This window comes from Pelodiscus sinensis, chromosome 27 (genome assembly GCF_049634645.1).
Source record: "Pelodiscus sinensis isolate JC-2024 chromosome 27, ASM4963464v1, whole genome shotgun sequence".
Classification (NCBI taxonomy): domain Eukaryota; kingdom Metazoa; phylum Chordata; order Testudines; family Trionychidae; genus Pelodiscus; species Pelodiscus sinensis.
In genome coordinates, this window is record NC_134737.1 from 8,073,064 (window position 1) to 8,094,862 (window position 21,799).

Below are 21,799 nucleotides of genomic sequence, written 5' to 3' on the forward strand. Positions count from 1 at the left end.
TTATATTTATACCGCACCTTTCACCCACAATGCTTTCAGGATCAGGAATCCAGGGCTAAGGTGGGTGATGATCTGTGTGTCAGGAAATTAACAAAAGAGGGGGTGTTATGTGAATAACAGGAATATTAGCTAGAATAATCCCCCTTTGTTTGGGCTGGCCTCCTCTAGACCAAAGAGAACTATCAAAGGTAGCTTGGCAGGGAGCAAAGGAAAAATTAGACTGAATCTGCGGAGGATGGTCTGTTTCCCAGCAGCATCATTTCCCCATGGGTAGGAGCAGAAGCCCACCTCACTTGGAGTATAGGATTTCAAACTAATCTGGATCAAGTGCTAGGAAATAAACTGCAGGAAACCATCCCATCCTGGGAAAGGATGGGTAGTTAGTGGATCTGGTGTCTCCAGCATCTCTGGCCTCAGCAGCAAGAATACTGACCCAGGGATCTTTATCAGTACCATGCCAGTGCGAAAGTCAGGCACAGAATATGTGCGACTTGTCCGATATTTGTATTTCTTTTCCCCAATGCAATTGTCATCTTTTTCCAGCAGGGGGCGGCATATTTCTTGGATTATTAGCTGCATGGATCTAAACACCTTTTATTTAAAAAGTCACTCTAGCATTGACTTGATGCGCAAACCTTAACATTGGGCACAAAGTCCTAGGTGTAAATTTATGACTTTCATAGTGGACATCTACAATTTGGCCTTCTCCCACATCTTTTAGAACTGCCTGTCAGTGGTCTTTTGAGAGGTGAAACTCCTCTGCTTGGCTGGTTAGTTGAAGAGAGATTCTTTCCTAGGAGAATTATTGGTAATCCCCAGAGAGGTGTAGGTGAAACAAGGTGTCTGACCAAATGCTTAAAAAGACAAAGGGGGCAGATTTCCAAGAGCGCTCAGCTCCCAATTAGGCACCTAAATTCAATGAACAGGTTTTCAAAATGGCTCAGCAGCTCCCGCTGAGAACAACAGTTCAAGGTACTGCTTGCTAATATGCCCAGCTAGGAGCCGAGGGCTTTGGAGAAGCTGGCCCTGCTTTTGGATGCTGAGTATTTCTGAAAATCCGAGCCAAGGTTCCAATGATTTTATAGTCTATAGGTGGGCGATAATTTTTGGCGGGGGACTACTCTGCGAATTTTGGGAAGCTGTCAGGGACCACCTAATAACTAGATCTGGTCAGAGTTTGGATTCTAAAAATGTTTTGGTTCTCCAAGCTTCAAGGGAAAAGACAGAACTTCCACCCTATCTCTAGGAGGCTCTTCTGTACATCAGTGAAACAAAGGACAAGTGAATGTTGACTATAGAGCAGTGAGGGGCAACCTAAGCTAGTGAGTGGCCCACATGAGTGGTCTCCTTCCTCTCAGTGGGCCACAAGATTGTCCTAACCAAGATGGTCTCCCGGGATAGGGCAGTTTTGCTCACTGTGCTTGCGTACCTAGAATGTGCGGGATGTGCCGATTGGACTGTAGCAGCATTGTGATTGGATTCAGAGAGAGCGCATGGTTCTCACAGGCAATAGGGTTGCCAGGTGTCCAGTTTGGAACCAGACAGTCCAGTATTTGAGCTCTCTGTTCAGGAAACAAATTGAGAAAATATAAATGTCTGGTATTTTCTAAATAAGATGTCATGTAGATTGTGATGTAATGTCAAGTGTGTCGAGTATTTTTGTTGAAACCATCTGGCAACCCTAACAGTCAATGTTGTGAGCAACCAGTGTGCACCTCACCTCATGTGTCCTGGCTTTACATGCATATCACTTTAGTAATACCAGTAGGAAAAAAAACCTACGCAGGCGGAAAATGGCATGAGCAATAGTAAACAAAATGTTTCATAGGCCACATGTGCAAGTGGGCTGCAGGTTGCCCACTGATAGAGGGGCAGTGTCTTGCTCCTGAGAGACAGCAGCCTGCAACGTGTTATTTACGCTGCAAAACCATGCACCCCACTAAAAGCACAGATTTGTGTCACAAGGCAAGTTGTGACATGGTTACTGCCTGTGCATGGTTACTGCTGAAATACAGAACATGCAGCAAGTGCTTACTCATGTCACATAATGCCCTATTGGGAGTTGTTCAAGATGTAAACAATATAAGGACCTGTACAGAAGTCTATAGAAAGTACACTCCATAAGGTTGCAAAAACCTCACTATTTTGTCAAGATGTGACGGGGCGAGCTTGTCCCCTCTCCCAGGCAAGAAGGCGCCGGCAGCCCCAGCGATAGGGGGTGACGCCGCACGGTGCCCTCCGGTGCTGTGGCACATGCTCTGGCGGCCTCTCAGCCGCTTCAAAAACCAGGCCGGCACAGCTGAACAGGGGGGCAGAGCACGCCAATGCGGCCACAGCAGACAGAGTGGGAGGTGCGGAGGACGCGGAGAGCCTGGACGAGGAGCAACCCGGGCAGAGAGCCATGGGGCTAGCTCCAAGTCGTGCAGACCCAGGGGAGCGGACCCAGGAGACGCAGAGGGGCAACCCCTCAGGAAGGAGTCCAAGGCCGGTGGCGGGGCAGTGAGATCCCATGGGGAGCTCCATTACCTGACCTCCATTACCCCAGTGAATACGACTACAGCCTCGGTAGGTAAGCGCCGTGACGGGGCAGGCAAGCAGCGGATGCCGAAGGAGCCTTTAGACTGCGTAGGAAGTAGCCCTGGATGGGGAGTCACAATGGACAACCCCCTGAGAGGGGTGGTGAATTGTTGACCTACACCTCGCCATTCAGGTAGTGCCAAGGTGTCCTACACTTTGGGGTCCTGGGCTGGAGCTCGGTTGAAGGGGAGGGCCCGAGTTCCCCTACCCTGCAAGAAACTGAACTGCGCTGTTTCTTGGGCCTAGCCCCGGCTCGAGGGAGTGACTCAGAGGGCCACAGCTCAACCAACCTGAAGGCAAGCCACTGCAATGGAGGAACTTTGCCCCAAGCAGGCGCTGAAGCCAGACCCGGGACGCGCCAGTGGGCATAGGTTGCAGAAGGCCCCAGGGTTAGCGGGCGACTGAGCCAAGGGCCTTGCCCTCATGCACAGGTGCATCTGCACCTGGGTAGACGGGGGCCGAGATTATACCCAGGACAGGGGCCCTGGTCTCTTGTGCAAGGGAGACCTCGTCCCACACACCCGCGGGGAGGGGGCTGACAGGTGACACATGAGTTTTGCCATATTTGATGTTTTTCTTATAGCCCTAGCTCCTGGATTTATGCAGCTATGTGCAAATCTCAGGATCTTTTTTTTTTTTTTTTAAGGTTCACGGATATGATGACTCAAGTGTACCTTGAAGGCCCAGAAAAAAAGAAAGCAAATAAAATGAACTAATTTAAAAATAATAATTATTTGTAAGCTAATCTCAGGACTTTTTGAAACCAGGCCCATAATGTTTTACCTCTGGGGTTGGTAATATGGACCCTATGAAATGGGGATTAGGACATTAGATCTTTGGAGAAAGCACTGTGCTTTTCGTTCTCTGTTTGTACAGTGTCAAATGCAATGCAGTCCTGATCCAAAAATCTGGGGTCTTTACATACTATTGCAGCACAAATGAATAATAATTACTCATTAAATAAGGGAATTAATAAATTGCAACCGTCAAAGGGAAAGCTCCCAATGAACTGCCTAATTATACTACACTCTCTCTTTTCCAGCTACTTCTCCCAGCCCTCCTACTGTTGTCAACTCATTCCTTTGATCTTGATATAACTTAAGCCCTGCAACCAGAACCTCACAAATAGAACCTAGAGTCTATCTGGAGTCCAATTGAAGCGTTTCCCAACACAAACCCAATGGGCTCTGCATAGGCAGATTTGTGCACTCAGACAAAGTCCCATTGACTCCAATCTATAGGTATTAGCAGAGCCGGCTCAAGCCATTCCTGTGCCCCGGGCAGCGGGTGCGCAACGCATGTGCGGCCCCACCCCTCAGCGCGCTGCGCACCTTACAGCTGCAATCGAGCGTGCAGTGCCCGATTGCAGCTCTAAGGGGCGCCACGTGGCTCCCAGTCCCGGGTGCACGGCACCCCTTACAGCTGCCATCAGGTGCCCCTCATAGGTTGGTGCCCCGGGCAGCTTCCTGGCTGGCCCCCCACCTTAATCTGGCCCTGGGTATTTGTGGTATGTCTGTGTGGCACTCACTGCAGGGTCTTTGGAGGCCTATCCAGTAAAGTGCCCTGCTATGCATGGCTCTAGGGAAGCGGTCAAGAACAGTAAGAGGATGGGTGATAACGGGTGTTTCCCAGAGGAGCAAAGGGTGTTTAGAAAGGACCCATTTACCGTCTCTGGAGAGCCAGATTTATTTTCCACTTCTGCAGTTTAGATGCAACTAACCCTGATATTGGGGCTGAGCGGGTGTCTTCAGGGCAGGATACAAAGTTGCAGAGGAATATGGGTACTGGTAGGGCTCTGCTTCTGCAGGGCTGACTCTATCTACCACCCCATCACCGTGGAAAAGGGCGTAGGAAAAAGAGGAAGGGGGGGGGGAGGCTGGCCTTGGGAACTGATTTGCTTGTGGTCGCTTCAGAGAGTAACCAATCTGCTTGTGGCTGGCTCTTTAGCAGCCAGCTGCCCGCGGTGCAATGCCTGAAGTCTCCGGGAGATGGCATGTCCCTTTTCTTCTCTTCTCTATTGTCTCCCCCTGGCTGCATCGCCCTCTCGCTCGCGCTCGCGCTGCCTAGTTCGCTTTGCTCTGCGGGCATTGTGCAGTCTGGTGGCTTCACCCCTCCTGCCAGCCACCCTCCGAGGGACGTTTTTCTTGAATTTCTTCCCCTGGTTTTCTCTGCCTCGCCGAGACACGAGCGTTTATCCTGGGCAAGATCGCCCTGAGGGTGTTGGAAGAGCTGTCCTGAACATTCAGCACAGGAGGAAAGGGGTGTGTGTCAGATGGAGGAAGAGTTAAGTGGCAGGCGCACACCCCATTAAATACGCCGGCAAGCTTTTCACAGCCCCGGAAATCGCAGTGCAAACAGCAGGTAAGAAACCGAGCCGCTGCCGGGAGCGGACCTGGGGGCTGTGAAATTGACTAGGAGCGGCTTGATCTTGACTAGGCAGCGCCTGAGAGGAGCGAGCGGAAGGAATTTCCCCTTTCACAAATCGAAACATCGAAGGTGCAACAATGCAGGGAGGAGGGGACGGTCCCAGCCCTGGATACAATGTTGCCGCAGCAGTCGGTAGCAGGTTGTTGGGGGAGGGTGCTGTGTGGCCTGAGCCCAGCTGCAGGGGAATGCTTGGGGTGGGGGTGGAGAGCAAATCCCCGGGTTGTTTTAACCTCCCTTCCTAGCTGCAGAGCGCTCGGAGATCATTATTTCAAATAAGCGAAAGCGGCTTGTATTTTAATCCCCCCTTCCCCCCAGATTTGAAGCAGCGGGGAGCCGAGTCTCTGTGGATTTAACATCCTGTGAGTCAAGGGCCAGAATCTCCTTTGAGACATTTGTTTTGCATTCCGCCCTTTTTACCAGGCCTTTGGAGCTCCCTGCAGCAAGAAGGGCCGCAAACAAATAAATAAATACATTGCACAAAGCAGAGCGGATCCTACCCCTCGAACACAAGCCCCAGCATTTCCCCCTCTCCTGTGACTTTCCTAGTTGGCAGGGTTGGGAACATTTTGTGTGTTTGTTCCCCCCTTGTTAAGCTCTTTCTTCTTCCTATTGCCAGCGAATAAAACAAGCCTCCAAGGAATGGCAAATTGCCTCGTGGCCTTAAGAGTTTTTAGCATTTGGGGATCCGTTCCTGGGTGTGATTACTTTTTTAAAGGTGATCGGTCCTCAATAAAACTTGTACAGTCCGACTCCTTGTTGGAGTTTCCCATTGGTTAATTACACTGGTTTTTTGTTTGTTTGTTCATTTTCATTCTAGTCCCCTGTTGCATGAAGAGAATGATTGTATATTACATTTAAAGGAGACATAAGGAGATTATTTATGCATTGTGTGTGTAGAAAGACTGGTTTATCTGTAATTCATGTGGATCCTATCATAAGCCTGGTTGAAAAAATAGCAACATCCCTAGTTAAAGAAGCACTACTGCGTTTTGCCTCATAAAACTTATCATATCTGACCTACTAAGAGAAAGTTTTGGTGCTAAATTGAATCAAATACAGTGTTATTGTGATTCATTTCCTGTGTACAATCCAAAAAGATCAAGCCCAGCCTTGTTTTTCCATAACTGTAAACCCCCAAAATAATAGCAAAATAAAACAGGATTTTGGGGCAGTGCACTAAATAATCTAATGAAAACAAAGTGTTGGCACCTTGCCCATTAAAATGCACAGTCAGCCTGAAAAGGCCGCATTAGTTTTTAATAGCCAGACAATACAACAATCCACATCAAATTATAAAGTTGCCTGTCAGCAAAGTCTCAGTGGTAGAGTGATCCAGCTCTAGATTTTCTGTTCTCTTCCAAGATGCCAAACTCTCTCCGCTCCTCCAGATTTTTTCTGGGTTGGAGCAGTGTCTATATATGTTTCTTCCAACTCAAATGGGGCATAGATCAGATTTCTTGAGCTGCTCAATAGGGCTCCTTCTTTTTTAGCACGTATGTGTTATATACTGCATTGTAAAAAGGTTAGCACTTGTTGTGATATTGATAGTAGCACAATAAACTGTGATGTTTTCCTGCCTTTGGAAAGAAATACTGTAGGACCCTGCTCTTGCAAATTCTTATGCATCTGCTTGATGGGAAGTATTGGGATTTAATGGGGCTATTCACACTTGGAACGGTGAGCATGTGCTTAACTGTTGGCAGGGTCCCTGCTACAGCAAGCTGACATTGGAGTGAGCCGATAAATATGCCTTTGTTTTTTTAATGTCAACTGCAGTATAGCGATTAGAGGGAGAACCGAGGTTGGCAAGCCAAGCTTTCTAGCCCCACCAGTATAGCTGGACAGATGAGCACTTAGGAATGGATAATGTTAAACAAAAGGCAAAGCAGGATCAGGCAGAGCATCCGCCGTGTTGCTGGGTCCTGTGTTTTGGTGGACAACTGAAAAAACAGCATCGTTCGTCTGTGCATCCGTCTGTCTGTTCAAGAACTCCTAAACCATAACAGCTAGGGCCACCAAATTTGGTATGCAGCCTCCTCTTATTACAACTCAAAGCAGGGCGGGGAACCTTTTTTGGGTCGGGGGCCACTGACAAATAGAAAGATCAGTCGGGGGCTGCACACAAGTGAGAAACACAAGCAAAACCAACCCTCACTGACGTGGCCCCTGACTGAGAAATAGAAAGTCACTCCCTTCATTCCCCTCGCACACCAGCGTCTCGGAGGGGAGAGGGGCCAGGCTAGTAGATTTTATGTGCTCTCTGGAGCACCATCGTGGGCTCCCCAGTACTGGGGAGGGGGAGGGGGAGCCTCAGGGACTGGATCCAGGCAAGCCCGGGGCCAAGCTTGAGGTTCTCCACCCCTGACTTAAAGCAAGGTCGGGGGTTGGTTGTGCCAGGAAAATGGGATGTGCCAGGACTGGGATTGCTTCTCAGAAAACCAACCAAACAAGAGACAGAATCACCAAGCAGGTGACAGGGGCTGGCTGGGGGTGCCTCCCAACCCCCCATCCAGGACTGCCCCCATATCGAGCCTCAAACTCCTCAGGTCCCGTTAGTGAGGGGGTGGGGCTGAAGATCCCCACCCCCCAAATTATACAGGAAAATTGCTGGCTGTTCCCCTTTGCCAGGGAGCGAGGGGAAAGTGCACAGTTTGCTGCATTCCTCACTCTGGCTGGGGAGCGCAGGGAGCAGGTGAAACTTGCTCTGCCCCAGCCGGGGGACATGCACCCCTTCCCCAGCTGTGCCCACTGGAGCTGCAGCAGCCATGGCGAGGCGCTTCTTACCTGGCCCCAAGCTGCTGCGGTGAGAGAGGGCTGGGGTTGTCCTTTCTCCCCGGGGCAGCCTCCATCCTGATCCCCTCCTCCCAGCAAGCATTCAAAAGAAGCATGTGCATTTTATTTTCCAGAACATAAAAATTAATTGAGTTAAGAAACACTGGCTCAGTCTTCTAGTAAGTTTCCATATCAATAGACCAAGTTTGTGCATGTAATCTGCATACCTGTAATGCCTACGTTTGAGTGGATGTGGAACTCTGTAAAGTAGACTCCCACCTGTTCTCCCAGAGTGTTGGGCAGAGTTGTGGGGGCAGCAGGTAGGAGTGTGTCGGGGGAGGAGGCTGTAACAGTAGCTAGCCATGCAACCTCACCCTCCTTACCGGGAGTATGCTAATGCAATTTACACTTCAACAGCATCCCCTGGGGGGATAAGAGGGGTTCTGTAGGGCTCTAGCTGTAAGCTAAGACTCTCCCTGGCAGAAGCCCAGAGGTTGCAGGTTGTAGAGTCCTGCCCTTCTTTGGGATGAAGCCCTTAACTTACCTGTGCCAGAATCAGTGCAGCTGGCCAGGTGTGTGCATGCATAATATAGAGGCCATCTAGGCCTGCTCTCCACTCACTTACTTACACCAGTCTTGATCGGGGGCAACCAGTTTGAAACGGAGGGGAACATTCACACTGTCGTACACAGAATGGGCCTGAAAGACTTAAGGGATGGTCCCCTGGAGAGACCACAAGACCAGCTTTCCCCTCATTCGCTCTGGATGTCTATCGGCTTGTACCTGCATCAAAGCCAGAGAGTCACGGGTGTAAATGACAGGGGAGCTTTCCCTCTATTGCTTTCTACCAGCTCCCGCTGGCCTTCCCTTGGAGCAGCCTTGCTACTCCGTAACAACCTGTGTCCAGGCCTTGGCCAGCTTGGCCGGTCTGATTTGGGCTTGCAATGCGCAGATCGTGCAGGGTCCTGTCCCCTGCAGCCACCACCAAACCCAAGAGAATCACGACTGATTTAACTGTTGAACGTTCTTTAGCGGTAGGAGTGAACGTGGCAGGGAGGGTGCCAGTGAGAAATACCCTTGGGGAGGGAGATCAGAGAACAGCCGAAGGGACCGTCTCTCTCTCTCTCTGTAACTGTGTTTAAACTTGGCTCCTGCAGATATTTCTCACACTCTTGCCGTGACTTGTTCTGTCTGGGTCGAGCTGTGCCACCCAGCCTTTCCCAGGCCCTTTTCCTGGCACAGTGCTGCTCACGGTGCCGCCCTTCCCCTGGGACTGGAAAGGGCCAATAGTATTTGCTTGCACTCAGAGAGAGGTGGGGAGGGCAGAGGGGGAAGAAATGAGTCCTGGCCAACTCCTACATCACTTTTAGTGCTGCCCAGGGGCACTTCCTCCCGGTGATAGTCAGGCAGCTCTGTGACATGACTCTATAGCTCAGAGTAAATCAGTTATTTCATTGGCAAAGGGCTTGTGTTACTGGGAGGCGGGTGAGATTTTACCCCTTGCTTGGAGGGATGACGGATGCTCCATGCAAAGTTGGTAAAGGCAGGGCAGGGAGAGGCAAGCCCTGCCCCTCTTGCTGAGGTTCCATCCCCATGAAAGCCAAGCCGCTTCCCCCATCCCATGGGGACAGGAGAGGAAGGGTGGGTGGGCACATGTCCCAGCTTCCCTGGCCCTGGAGCATGGGGAGGGCAGGTGCTGGGGGCAGCAACACTCTGCCCCAGAATGCCTCGTGCAGATGTTCTGGGGGCGGAATGTGGGCAGGGCCAAGCTGGCATGCTTTGTGTGGGGAGAAAACTCCACCCGCACAAGGTCTGCAGCCGTATATTTGCCTTCCAGGGGTGATGCAGGAGGCTCCACCACAGAGTGACTTCCACAGCAAACTCCCTCTGCAGGACATATCGTCCCTGCTGAACATGTCTAGGAGACAGGAGACATCCGAAGGCACTGTGTGCTCCGGGGGGGGGGGGGGGGGGGGGCTAGAGGTTAGGTTGACACCAGGGGACAGGTAATTCACTCCCATTTGTACTCAGGGTGTCGGACGAGAAGGCCTGCAAAGCCTAACGCACCAGCCTTTTGCGCATGGGCTACAGATTCCATCCACCCTGCAGCATTGAGTCTGAATAGCCTCGCTGCCAGCAGTGAACCGTAAATGCTGGTGAAGCCTTTCATCACTTGAAGGCCTTCAGCCACATCTTTCTCAGAAGACACGCTCTCGCTCAACCACAGGCTCTGGGCTGGTGCAGGATTCCCAGGGGAAGCTGTCTGGCCCGAGTTATGCAGGAAGTCGGACTAGATAATTAGGTTGCATCTGGCCTGCAGACCTATGAATCCAGACACAGGGCCGTCTCGCCTCCTGTTCGGCAAGTATTGGGGGGAGCGACCTGGGAATGTCTGATGTGTTGAGCATCACTGCTTGGCCCCAGGAAGGGTGGAAAACGCTACTTAGATAGGTGCAAGGTGTGATGCACTGAGCCAAGTGCCTTATTAGTGTGATGGGGATCAAGCTAAGCCCATTTTCCCGGTGCACCTCCCTCCCCAACAGCTGTACCTTGCTCACATGCAAGGAAGGGAGCAAATGCAACAGAGGAGCCATGACATGCTGCTGTTAGGTGCACAGGGGTAGGAATAGCCTCCACTTGCTTAGGAGACTGTTGGCCCATCAGGAGCGTTATCAAGAGAGTTGGTAGCTGCAAGTGCATCAAACTCCAGCCAGTCCCTTCTCAGGGCTGCCCAGATTTCACACCCCTCACAGGGAAGGCAACAGTACTGCAAGGGGCACGCAGTTTACAATTGCTGCTCATGTCAGGTGAGAGCTTCCGACTCTTCCTTGATGGATCGCAGTGCTTTTTATGTGACGGTACGCAATACCAGCACCTCCAGACACAGTATCGGCACCTCCAGTCAGAGCTTACCTGGAAAGAACGGAATGTACCCACACCTCTGTATACAAATGTTTAACAGTCTGCTGGGCCATGTGTGTTAAAGGGACCACGTCTCTTAAAAGGGCAATGCCGGCCCCAGCTTTTTTTTTTCCCTCAACAACTTTCCTCCTGAAGTTCCGGCACCTTTTTTTTGTTTTTGTTTGTTAACAAAAAAAAGCACTTACCTGGGATCTGTTACAGCCTGGTGTGTGCTTCTGCAGGTGGGTGTAACCCACAGGGCTAATGTAATTGCCTTGGAGTGGCTTACAACTCAGTGGCGAATTGCCTTTCTGCACCGCCTGAAAACTCTGGGCTCTGCTCTGTGAAAGAGGCAATGAGAAGGGATACAAGACTGCTGAGGCCTGCCCAGAGAGGAAATACATGTGTGTGTGTGTACGTGTGTGTGTATATACACAGGGCCATGCACAGATCTGACTGATTAAGATTAGCTAGGGATAAGGGTGAATGTCCAGACCCAGCATGCTGAGCTCTTCTGACAATCCATCCATAGGCATCTCAATCACAGCTGAGCTGGTATGAAAATCTGACCTGCCTTTGAGTGCTGATCCCTTCAGAACCTGCCCCTGAGAGCTCCTTTTTTTTTTTTTTTTTGCCTCTGCCCTCAGACGCGCCCTCGGCCTCTCCCAGCTATATGAATCGACACACCCCATCGAGCTATAAAACGGAAACCCCTGCACAGGAAGTGGCAGGGGGCGGGTTGCAGAAGGTTCCTGCCTTTCTTGGGCTGTCAGACACCTGGTATTGCAGCACCAGTGCACTTGAGGGTAGAGGGAGGAAAGATCCCTGATGTATAGGAAAGGCTGAAAGGGGCAGAAGCTCCATCTCTGCGGACTTTAGCCAGGCCTGACCCAGAGATCGATTGGATGCCTTTTAGGCCATGACCTGTCAAGTTTGTGTGATGGGGAGGGTTGCCTGATAGTTTCAGAAAAAATACTGAACAAAAAAAAAAAAGGACCCCAAGAGTTAAGTTAAAAAAAAAAAAGGCGTGGCCCCTTTAAGAAATGCGTGATGCGCCGAGACAGATAGCTCCCCGGTAAGCACTAGGGTTGCCAGGCTGCCTCTGTATTGAGACGGACAGCCTGGGATTTTTGCCTCCTGGCAAGGAAAAAATCAGAAAGTACCAGACATTTTAGGTGTCCGGTATTTTCTGAGGTTTTTTTACCGGACAGGAGGCAAAAATACCAGACTGTCCGGGTCAATACCGGACACTTGGCAACCCTAGTGATGGGCCACCCATCTCCTGAGCCAGTGGAGGCTATTCCTAGCCCCATGCATTGAACGGCAGCATGTCATAGCTCCTCGGTTGCTTTTGCTCCCTTCCTTGCAAGCGAGCAGGGTAAAATAGTGGGAAAGGAGGTGCAGAGGGAAAATGGAGTTAGCTTGATCCCCACCATGCTAACAAGGCCCTTGGCTCAGCACATCACATCTTGTACCTATCTCCTCGGCATTCTCCAAGCAGGGTGCTCAGAACATCAGACATTCCCAGAGAGCTCCCCCCGACACATGCCGAACTGGAGGCGAGATGATCCTTTGTCTAGATTCATAGGTCTGGAAGGACAGATGTGACCTGTCTAATCATCTAGTCTGACTCCCTGCATAACTTGGGCCAGAGAACTTCCTCCAGGAGCCCTGCATCCAGCCCAGAGCTTATGGCTGAGCTAGAAGTGTGTCTTCTGAGAAAAGCCTCCTGTCTGGACTGAAAGCCTTCCAGCAAAGGAGCCCTGCTTGTATCTTCTGTTAGTCACCACGGTAGGTGGCATAAGCCCCCATCTGGGTTGCAAAATGGAGAGAGTCCACCATTAGAACTTGGTAGTGTCTCCCCTGCGTAGGCTGGACTCAGCCGTGTAAGGGAACCTCACCACAGCAGGACGGGGGAGATCTGGGGCCCATCTGAGGAGTGGCCGACAGTGATAAAGACCTGAGGCTGTGCCCTGTACCTGCCAGCTCACAACTGCCCCTTGCTCTGCCTTCAGGCTGGTTTGGCTCTGCTGCAAAGTCACCGGGTGATGCAGAGTCCAATCCAGATACTCTGGAAGCCTCCCATCTCTGGCTAGCCATCGCCCAGGGGTTTCCCATCCTGCCCTGGCCAGCCACCCCCCTTCCCACGGCAGGATTTCCTCCTGAGGGGGGAAATGCGCAGAGAAATGATTGAAGAGCCCATGTCATCAGCAGCTCCACATCCTGTCAGCCTGCTCCAGGGGGCCTTGGCCTGACCTGGACTGCGCACCCCTACTAATAGGAAACATATTGGCTTACAGAGGAAGAAACGTAATGCTACAGGTTGGAGGCAAACAGTGTTCTCTCTTTGGAGGGCACCTGCCTACCCGTGGGCGTATATAGAGCAATCCACAATGGAGAACATAATCCCAACTGTACATATAATATGAGGGGGACTGAATTAGCTGTTACACTCAAGAGTGAGGTTGTGGAGAGCTCTCTGAATACATCCACTTCACGTGTAGCCACAGTGGCAAAAGCAAACAGCATGTGAGGAATCATTAAGAAAGGGTCAGAGAATAAGACAGAGAATATCTTACTGCCTTTGTATATATCCATGCGACACCCACATCTTGAATACTGCGTGCAGATGTGGTTGCCTCATCTCAAAAACGATATCTTGGCACTGGAAAAAGTTCAGAAAAGGGCAACAACGATTAAGGCAGTGGCCCCAACCTTTTGGGGCTGCCGGGCGGGGCCGCTCACACACCGGGCGCCCAGGGATGGGGACGCCCCTGCTCTGCGCGCCTGGGGCCGGCACAGCCCTTGCGTCGTGCACCCGGGGGCGGGGCCACCCATACGCTGCGTGCCCAGGGGCCGGCACCGCCCATGCGCCTGGGGACAGGGCCAGCCCCGATCACTCGGCGGGTGCACAGAAATGGCCCGGTGGGTGCCATGGTGCCCGCGGGCACCGCATTGGGGACCACTGGATTAAGGGTTTGGAACAGCCGCCATGTGAGGAGAAATTAATAAGACTGGGACTGTTCAGCTTAGAAAAGAGATGACTAAGGGAGGTGCAGAGACTGTCCAGTCCCGTGGTGTCCAACCAGTTCTGAAGCAGTAGCCACTATAGTAGCTACTGCTATAGCGAACTAGCCATACTTCACAGGCTAAATAGCCACATTGTTCAAACCAACTAGCCACACTCAACATGTGGCTAGTGGCCAGCGTGCTGGACACCATGGATCCAGCCTATAAAATCATGACTGATGTGGAAAAGGTGACTAAAGAAGAGTTATTTACTCCTTCCTATAACACAAGACCAAGGTGTCACCACATAAAATGAAGAGATAGAAGGTTTAAAACAAACAAAAAGAAGTTTTTATTCACGCAGCGCACAGTCAACCTGTGGAACTCCTTGCCAGAGGATGTTGTGAGGTCTAGGACTACAACAAGGTCCAAAAAAGTACTATATAAATTCACAGAGGATAGGTTCATCAATGGCTATTAGCCAGGATGGGCAGGAATGGTGCCCCTACTGTTGATCAGAAGCTAGGAATGGACAAGAGGGGATGGATCTCTTGACGATTCCGTTCTGTTCCATTCTGGCCTCTGTCAGAACACAGGATACTGGCTTAGATGGAATTCTGGTCTGACCCAGTATGGCCATTCTTATGTTCTTATATTCTTAATGCAGGAGACTATCTGGATGATTTTAGCATAGCATAGTCCCCAGGTGAAAGTGCTGATTGTGCAAGACCCACGATGCTTCTTGGCATAGGAGGGAGTGCTACACCTTGCCGGATAGTACACAAAGGCCTCCATCTCGAGTGCGGGAGACTAAAGCAAGGGGCTACGCTTTCCTAAGGGCAGCTAGAAATTTGGGTGCTCGTCCTGAGATCTTTTAAAGGAGCCTGGTTTTCAAAGGGATGAGCACTTGTCCACTGCAAATCAGGGTCATTTTTGAAAAGTAGGCCAGAGTATATAGGGCAGAGGGGAAATATGTCAGGGACTCAAGTGGGTCAGGGGAGAGCTGGTAAGGCTGGATCCATTTCACGCTCCGGTGAGCCTCTGAAATGTCGTCGTCATTCATCGGTGCAGAACTTTTCCTGTAGTCTGCAAAGAGATGCTTCTCCTCTGGCAATTAGCTGTTGTGATCCCTGTGGTTTAAATAGCTCTGATAGAAACTGACATGGGGCAGGTGGCCCTGTGGCAGATCCTGTTAGTTTCACTGTTGGGGTGGGATTAGGCTGCACAGGGCCACTGGAAATCTGCAACCAGACCATGATCAATGGACACCATCTGAGTCATCTCAGAGGGACAACCATGTTAGTCTGTAGCTGCGAAAACAGCAAGGAGTCCTGCAGCACCTTAGAGACTAACCAGTTTATTTGGGCACAAGCTTTCCTGGGTGAAAACCATTCCATCAGATGCATGGAGTGGAAATCACAAGATAGGGTGATATATACATACTAGCGTATCAGAAGAAGGGAGTTGCTAATCAGGTGCAGGACCAGGGTTAACAAGATCAGTCCCCATCAGGGTGGATGTGGCTCACTCCCAGCAGTTGATGGGGAAGTGTGAATACCATGAGAAGGGAAATTGCCTTTGTTGTGAGAGAACCATTCCACATCCTTATTTAAATTTGCAACTGAATTGCAGCTCCGCTGTTTCTCATTGTGGTCTGGTTTTGAAGGTTGGTTAGTTGGTTTGTTTGTTTGGTGAAAGGATGGCTACTTTTAAATCTGTTACTGAGTGTCCAGGAAGATTAAAATGTTCTCATGAGAACATAACGGCCATACCAGGTCAGACCAAAGGTCCATCTAGCCCTGTGTCCTGTCTTCCGACAGTGACCAATGCCATGTTCCCCAGAGGGAGGGAACGCAAAAGGTAATCATCACATTATCCCTCTTCTGTCATCCATTTCCAGCCCCTGACAGAGGCTAGAGCCACCATTCCTACCCATTATGGGGTAGTAAGTATTGATGGACCTAACCTCCATGACATTATCTAGTTCCTTTTTGAATGCTGTTAAAGTCCTGATCTTCACAACATCCTGCAGCAAGGAGTTCCACAGGTTGACTGTGCGCTGCATGAAGAAAAACTTCTTTTTGTTTGTTTTAAACCTGCTACCTATTTATTTTATGTGGTGACCCCTAGTTATTATGTTATGGGAAGGAGTAAATAACTTTTCCTTATTCACTTTCTCCATACCTGTCATGATCTTATAGACCTCTATCATATCCCCCTTAGTCTCCTCTTTTCTAAGCTGAAAAGTCCCAGTCTTTTTAATCTCTCTTCATATGGCACCCATTCCAAACCCCTCATCATTTTTGTTGCCCTTTTCTGCACCTTTTCCAATGCCAAGAGATCTTTTTTGATGCAGAAACTGCCCGGGCTGAATGTTGAAAGCCTGCACACTGGCCCAAGTTGTGCTGTAACCATTCACTCTTGAACGGTTGTGCAAAATGATTGAGGTGTTCTCTAAAGTCGAAAAATTCCCCAAAATCAAACACCTCCAGATGTGTACAGCAGGTCTGGGGCATGAGTCCCAGCGTGATGCATGGCATTTTCTTCTTGTCCTTCCCCCTCCCCATGGCAAAGTGATCCCCAAGTCATCGGCATGGGAAAGGACACTGTCTTACTCTTCTTTGGCGTTAGTTCCATTATGAGATTATTCCTTCTCCACACACCAGCTGGGGAAACCTGTTTGCGTAACTGATCACTGGGGTTTGTAAAACGCAAGTTCTACTCTCTATTCTGTAACATGCCAGCCCCCTATGCGTTTGCAGAGTAATGGTGCTCGGCTCAGAAAAAGAGCTCCGTGCAGCAAAGCTAGTTAGCAACAACCCTACTTCACTCCAGGCACATCTCTGACCCAGTTTTGAACAGGGGCTTAGCACTGAGGGTGTAGCTGGCCCTGAGGGCTGGTCAGGAGTGTCACATTTGTTGGGAGGAGAGCTGCTCGGAATTTCTTTTTGCTGCCAGAAATCTGGACTGAAAGGAAAACTCTTCCCTCTTTGCTGGCATTTTTCTCACATATTTTTGGGTTTTCATTGAGAGCTGATTTTTATTCGTTTTGTTGTTGTTGTTGTTGTGGGTTGCCAGAGACAGAAATGTCTTTATGGTTGGGCTTTCATTAAAAAGCAACCCAAAAACTTGAAAAAAAGTCCAAGAAAACCAAAGAATGGACCGTTTTGAGTGTGAAATTCTTTCTTTTGTTGCAAAAGTCAGTTTCTGTCCAGGATCCCCGTGGAGCATTTTGGACCGGCTCCACTCCAGCTCCTCCAGAGGCGGCTGTTGTGCTCCAAACCCCTCTTCATTTACTTCGCATCAGTCCTACCACTGATGTTCCTTAGACTCCCCCTCTTGGCTCGCCCCATTCAGAGCCCAACCCAAAACGGGATTTTTGGGGGGAGGTGAGGTGGTTTGGATCAGGCCCCGAATTCCTCTGTCGCTCCTGCGCTCCCCTCCCTCTGTCCCTCTCCCTCCCACCCCACCCTCACAATATGCCTCTTGTGGAGCCAGTGGAGTAACTTTTCCATGTGTTACCAATACATGGACCCTCGCTCTTGCCTGCAGATGAAATGCAAGCAGTATGTAAGCAAAGCCTGCCTGGGCACAGAGGCTATGTCTACACTGCTGGCTTTGCAGGCAGAGCCTATGCAAATGAAGCACGGATTAGTACATCACCATGCTTCATTTGCATAATTTATTCAAGCCGTTGTTGTGCAAAAACAAGCAGTGTGGACAGGGTTTTTTTGCGCAAAACTCCTATTTTGCGCAAGATCCTTATGCAAAGATCCCAAGAGGCATAAGGATCTTGAGCAAAACAGGAGTTTTGCACAAAAAATCCCTGTCCCCACTGCTAGTTTTTGCACAAAAATGGCTTGCATAAATCATGCAAATGAAGCACGGTGATATGCTAATCCATGCTTCATTTGCATAGGCTCTGCTGGCAAAGCTGGCAGTGTAGACGAAGCCTGAGTGTTCGCCCTGCTAAACGGCACTCATATTAAACTGTGAGCCTGGGTAAATCTCTCCCTCGAAAGCTCCTGCCATGCAGATATGTATGTGTGTCCTTGCTGGAGGGGCCCTGCCAGCGGTAGGTCTCTGAGCTGCTCCCTGTCATAGGCTGCTCTGCGCAAGTCAGATTGCTCTCCCAAGGCACTGTCCCTGGACTGTAACTCTTTCCACAGCATCTCTGATCCATGCAGGAGCCCGGACTCAGGGTATGTCTACACTACCCCGCTAGTTCGAACTAGGAGGGTAATGTAGGCATACCGCAATTGCAAATGAAGCCCGGGATTTGAATTTCCCGGGCTTCATTTGCATAAGTGGGGCGCCGCCATTTTTAAATCCCCGCTCATTAGAACCCCGTGCCGCGGGGAACTAGGTAGTTCGAACTAGGCTTCCTAGTTCGAACTACCGTTACTCCTCGTGGAATGAGGAGTAACGGTAGTTCGAACTAAGAAGCCTAGTTCGAACTACCTAGTTTGTGCCGCGTGTAGCCGCGCGGCATGGGGTTCGAACCAGCGGGGATTTAAAAATGGCGGCTCCCCGCTTATGCAAATGAAGCCCGGGAAATTCAAATCCCGGGCTTCATTTGCAATTGCGGTATGCCTACATTACCCTCCTAGTTCGAAATAGCGGGGTAGTGTAGACATACCCTCAGGGAGTCTGGGGTCAGTTCTTGGCTCTGCCTGTGTGATTTTGGCCAGTTAGCGTTACTGTGCATCATTACCCTGCCTTTCTCCCAGCCTTTGCCTAGTTTGATTTAAAGCTCTGTGGGACAGGCACAGTTTCTTTCTCTGTGTCTGGGCACAGTGGTGTAGCGAGGAGGGAGCAGGGCGGCAGTTGTCTTTGGGCGCCACTCTAGGGGGGCACCAATTTGGTCCCCCTGTCATCCCTCGGCTTGCCTGCTCCTCCTCCACCAGCTGGAACCTACTCCCTGCTCCCAGCCACTCCTCCATCTCCGCCAGCGGGTTAGTGCGTGCGGGGGCCGGCCCCAAACTGGAGGGGGCGGGGAAGACGCAGTACAAGCCCTGCCCGTTTCTGCAGGGTTGGGGTCAGCTGTGTTCCAGGTTTGGGGCAAATTTTGCCTTTGCCCCCGGGCGCATAACATCCTTGCTACGCCTCTGTTTGGGCTATGCCTCACACAACGGGGTCCTGATTTCAGTGGGGGATCTCTGTGCACTATGCCAGTGTTTCTCAACCAGTGGTACCAGTCCCCTCAGGGGTACTCGAGAGAAGTCTGGGGGGAGGGGGATACATCAACACCACTGAAATTTGGAGAAAACTGAATTTTTCTTTTACGTTTTACAGTTCTGTATTATTTTTGTACTTTTTACACCCAGAAATGTCATCGCCCAACTCTGACAATTAAGTTGTTTACACAAATGAGTTGCAAGGGTAGAAAGAAAATGTGCGTGTCTGAAAACGGTAGGGACTGGGGGTACTTATCACTTTTTTTAAAGGGGTACTTTATAAAAAGCGGTTGAGAAACACGGCACTATGCCACTTTGAATTGTTTTCCATCCGTGTGAAGAATACATTTTGTTATGTGCACTGAGGCAAGCGCAGATGTGCACGACCTATAGAAACACAAGCTGCCACCTGTGGGTCGCTATGGGTGCTCTGCTAATCAGCTGGACACCCTCTGAATCTTTCCTGGGTGGCCACCCAAGCACTCGGCTACAGGGGACACTGCACACCACTTCTGTAATGCAAATAAGGACTAATGCTCAGGTCTGTCCCCCAGGAACCTACGGTTCTCTCTCATTCCTGATCCCCAGAAAGGCTGAATAAGAGAGCAGGAGCAGGAGGGTCTGGGGAAAGCTGTCGATGCTAAAGGAATGAATCTCTGTAGATGTAGCTGTGCCCTTCACCTCCGCCACAGATGCTTGTGAATCTAAACACCCTCTGCCTCGGAGGAAGTTTGGGACTGATCTTTGTGGCTGAAAGCCAGTCACTAAGCCTGGGTCTCCACCCCACGTCAGGGTCCTGCAGCTGGTGGAAAGGCCCGGCTCTCCCTGGGGGCAGGGCTCGTTCTGCTCCTGGGCCGTTCTCCAAAGAGTCAGCTTGCAGGAGGACCGAGAGACGGAAGCCTCTTTGTGTTAGGTGCTGTGCATGCACACGGTCAGAGACAGCCCCTGCTCTGAACAGCTTACAATCTACATAGACAAACGCATCTGGCGTGGGCAGGGGGAAGTGAAGAGTGCAGGGATTCTTAAAGGCACAGTGCCTCCCCCCCTCCTTTTTTTTTGCTCAACAACTTTTGTCTGGGTTTTTGCTATGTTCGGGATTTTCGGTGAGAGCATCTGGCAAGCCCACGCGGTCAGGAGGGAGATCTGTGTGGATGCAGTTCAGGTGGGTGTTGCAGGATGAGGGGAAGCAGTATCCTGATGGAGCCGTTGCCTTTTTCAGGCCTGTTCCTCCCTCTGGCTGATTAAAAATGGGTGGGAATTGTCTCCCCTTCATGGCCTCCGCCTCCCTGAGCTTCCCTTCCGCAGCCTGCTCTGCTTGCTTGATCTGGGAGGTTTGATGCCTTTGCTGATGCTTCTAGCTGCCTCTGAAAAGCAGCTGAGGGAGGGGAAGCCCTGGTGGAGAGCCCCTAGGGTCTCTCTCCAGGCAGATGTGCTGGCATTGGCTCCCCCTCCCTCGCTAAGCCGACACTCCCTCCACCCGAGAGTCCGTCTCTGCTTCCATCCAGAGCTGCATCTGCTGCCGGGCTGAGTGCTGGGGGGATGGGGACCCGCCGGAGAGTTCTCTCCGCTGTGAATTCCCACAGACGAGAGCATGGTTTTCTGCTTGGCTTGCCGGGTCCCTCCCCAGCGTGGAGCAGGTGGGGTACAGCTGCCGGGAGCAGAACAGAGTGCACGCACAGCAAGCTGTTCACATTGGGGCTGGTTTAACCCTTCCCATGTGCCGGGGCATGTCCCTAGACCAGATGGGCCCCCCGTGACCTTAACCCCCACCCCTCCTTTATTGAATCTCTTTGGATAGGGTGAAACTTACCCTCCCTGGCTCTGTGCAGTCTGACCAGGAACGGGGTGGCTTGGTAAAGTGGGCACTGTCACTCCGGTCGCGACTGCCCCTCTGTCCTTCTGGCTTCGCTGTCATTCCAGGGACGCAGCTATGTGCTGCCCCCCGCCGCATCTCTGTAATCCCCCGCTGGAAGGCAGACGTGCCATGGCACACCATGGACTCACTCAGGCAGCTAGCAGGGTGTTCATCGAGCCCCGAAAGAGAAAACAAAAGTTGGCCCCTAGTCCTTTAAAATTATACCTGTCACAGTCCGGGCCCCATGTTCTTGGATGCTCCAGGGAAAGGGGGAATAAAGCAGAGTGGATGCAATGTCTTTGGCGGGATCATAGCTCCTAATTTGTTGTGATCAACCCACTTTCTGGCTACAAGCAACTGCCGGGGACGAAATGGCTCTCGGCTGGGCTGATTGCTGGCAAAAGGGGGCTGGAGAGGAAAATCAAAGTGCCTGTCGAACAGGCCATAGGCCAAAAGAAATGGGGTGGGGGATTCTGCACTTCGGTTATGGAGATTTAGAGCCATTTACCAATAGGTCCCTGGCTCGAATCCATGCTGATGTTGGCGGCAAGCAAAATTATTGGGTTGCTGTGGGCGGCGGCACGTGGAATGAGCTTGGCTGGGGTTGGTCCGACTCCCAACTTCACAGCCTCCCCCCCAGCTTCTAACTGATGGCCATGGAGAGACGCACCCCTCTTGGTCAGTTGCTCCAGCAATGCAAGGGACAGGTGCATTGGCAGGGGGCGGGGTGGGGGAAGTTTGCCCCACAGCCAACTGTGCTGCATTGGAGCATGTCGACACTAGGAAATTGTTTCGAAATAACTAAATTCGAAATAACTCCCGAAATAACGGGGAAGCCTCAAAATGAGTCCGAGGCAGGTTCCGTGAATGTGGACGCACTACATCAGCTTAGAGCCCCAGGAATCACTGCGGAGCAATTACTTGGAATGACTCTGGGGAGTCGCCATTTCAAAATAACAGTTTTGAAATCAGCGTTATTCCCTGAGGAAAGCAGGAGGACAGATCTCGAAATAACCAGCCTCTGGTCATGTGGAGGCTCCGCTTATTATTTCAAAATAAGGGGGGTTATTTCAAAATAACT

The 21,799-nt window shown here is 50.9% G+C and overlaps 1 protein-coding gene across 4 annotated transcripts in view; it reads left to right on the top strand.

Annotated features, from left to right (window-relative positions):
* The first annotated feature begins 4,559 nt into the window (after positions 1 to 4,559).
* PIK3C2B (phosphatidylinositol-4-phosphate 3-kinase catalytic subunit type 2 beta) overlaps positions 4,560 to 21,799 on the top strand; it is an 89,454-nt gene continuing 72,214 nt past the window's right edge. For 2 of the 4 annotated variants that reach the window (XM_075910112.1, XM_075910115.1), the window contains exon 1: positions 4,560 to 4,938. The gene's annotated coding sequence lies outside the window, so the exon portion shown is untranslated. Of the gene's footprint in view, positions 4,939 to 9,746; positions 9,783 to 18,837; positions 20,026 to 21,799 lie in introns of those variants that run through there. The other 2 variants (XM_075910113.1, XM_075910114.1) reach the window with 2 other exon arrangements.